Raw genomic sequence first — 2226 nt, forward strand, 5'->3', positions numbered from 1 at the left:
CCTCCAAAACATGCTCAGGACCACCACCACCACAGTCTATTCCTCTGACCTTATCCTTTGCTTCTTTTCCTCTTTCACCCTTGGTTCCATCGATACCAAACCCACTCCTACTCTTGAGTTCTCTACAGAAGGAACTCCTGCCTGGAATTGCCTCAATAATTCTATTTCTCCTTCCAGGTTTGACTCAAAGTCACTAGCTCTGGGAGGTCGATTATGCCCACCTAGAATGACCGTGATGTCTCTCCTCTGGGCTTCCATATAGCCTTCTATTGTTCTGCATGATGTCTAGATTGAACTGAAAAGCAGGAACCATGTCTTTTGTTTATTTATACTTGTATCTCTAAAGCCTAACTTTGTGTTGAGCACACAGTAGGTGCTCAGTAAATGTTTCTCGCATAAATTAATGTAATCCATGCATAAAATAGTAGTTTTTGAAATACAAAATATGTTCATTATTATTGTTAATATAATTAATAATATTAATTATTACTAACATATATACACAAATATGTGTATGCCATAGATAGGAGTTACCTTCTGACACATTATTCAAACTTAGTTTATTGCTAGAAGAGCAAAAGATAAATTTCTCCAATGAGAGTGGGGATTCTGGACCAGTGAGAGGTGAGTGAGCAAGGGAGGAAGTAGAGACCATGAAAAAAAATGTTTCACAATTCTGCCGGGGACTTTCTTTTATTACCAATAACTGAAATAGGTGATCAGACTTCTTTCTTTTCCTCTCATAAGGGCTCCATTGCCTGCTAGTGATGTAAAGGCATATGGTAATGCTTCTGAATGAAATTGTCACGGTCAATATCTGTCCATGTATATAAAAATGCATCAAATGACGAATAAAAGCCAGCAGCTTTGCACCTAAGGTACCTGCAGTAGGACTGTGTTTAATATGCACATGTGTTTCCCTGGGCACAGAGGTTTCTGGGAGCATAAAAGATGACAACAGCAGCTAGGCCAACTTTTGAACCTGCAAAAGGTGGGAGAGGAAAAGGAGAAGGTGATTTGAGCCAACTCTCAAAACAGTATTCAAGTAGAGACCTACCTTCTCATACAAAGATAAAATATAGACAAACTACTCAGGATGCCCCTGAAGAGGTTCGCAACCGTGACTTCAGGAGAGAGCTGGAAGAGAGAGAGTGAGCTGCTGCAAGAGAAAAAAATAGAGATCGTCCAACACGAGAACATACAACCTCCTCGTCAGTGTCAAAGAAGCCTCGGTTAGACCAGATTCCTGCTGCCAACCTTGATGCAGATGATCCTCTAACAGATGAGGAAGATGAAGATGAAGATTTTGAAGAGGAGGGTGATGATGATGATACTGCAGCTCTTCTTGCAGAACTAGAAAAAATTAAACAAGAAAGAGCTGAAGAGCAAGCAGGCCAGGAAGGAACAAGAACAGAAAGCTGAAGAAGAAAGAATACGTATGGAAAACATTTTGAGTGGAAACCCTCTCCTTAATCTCACTGGCTCATCCCAGCCTCAGGCCAACTTCAAAGTTAAAAGAAGGTGGGATGATGATGTTGTTTTCAAGAACTGTGCAAAAGGTGTAGATGATCAGAAGAAAGACAAAAGATTTGTAAATGATACGCTGCGATCTGAATTTCACAAAAATTTCGTGGAGAAATATATTAAATAGTACAGTTTTATGTGCTTAATTAAAGACTGTAAAATGTAAAAAAAAAAATATGCACATGTGTTTGTGTGTGTTTGTGTGTGTTTATACCTCCCAAAACCATAACAACTCTCCCATAGGAGTCAGATAATCCTGTCATAAGGGGAAATATTACACGCATTACTGAGAGGGACTGCTTGTCTCCTATAGACCCGCAGTGATTCAAAATCACAGTCTTTAACAATGGTCTCAAATAATGTAAGTGTGTCAGGGAGGGCTTTTATTGTTTTTACTACACTGACCCTGCAGTGTAGCAAATTACCCTCAGGTCCTAGGAGACAACACATGACTTCCAAGAGCAGTTTCCACATGTTCAGCATTTAGTAAGTAATATGGACCTCATGGGACATAATTCCAAGAAATGGAGCAAGACTTCAGCTTCCTGAATTTCCCCATAATTTTTGAAAAGCTAGGTGAAAATGACCTAGAGATCTCAGTTCTACCTTCACTGTCTTGTCATTGTGTACTTGGCAGGGCATGGAAAGGGGCAAATACACCTCCCTTACTTTCTCAAAAAAAAAAAAAAGGCAGATCCGGAA

At 39.7% G+C, this 2226-nt stretch overlaps 1 pseudogene; it reads left to right on the plus strand.

Moving 5' to 3' along the window:
* Positions 1-951: 951 nt before the first annotated feature.
* Positions 952-1651, plus strand: LOC113920803 (annotated as a pseudogene).
* The last annotated feature ends 575 nt before the right edge of the window (positions 1652-2226 follow it).

This window comes from Zalophus californianus, chromosome 3, assembly GCF_009762305.2.
Source record: "Zalophus californianus isolate mZalCal1 chromosome 3, mZalCal1.pri.v2, whole genome shotgun sequence".
In the NCBI taxonomy this organism is placed as follows: domain Eukaryota; kingdom Metazoa; phylum Chordata; class Mammalia; order Carnivora; family Otariidae; genus Zalophus; species Zalophus californianus.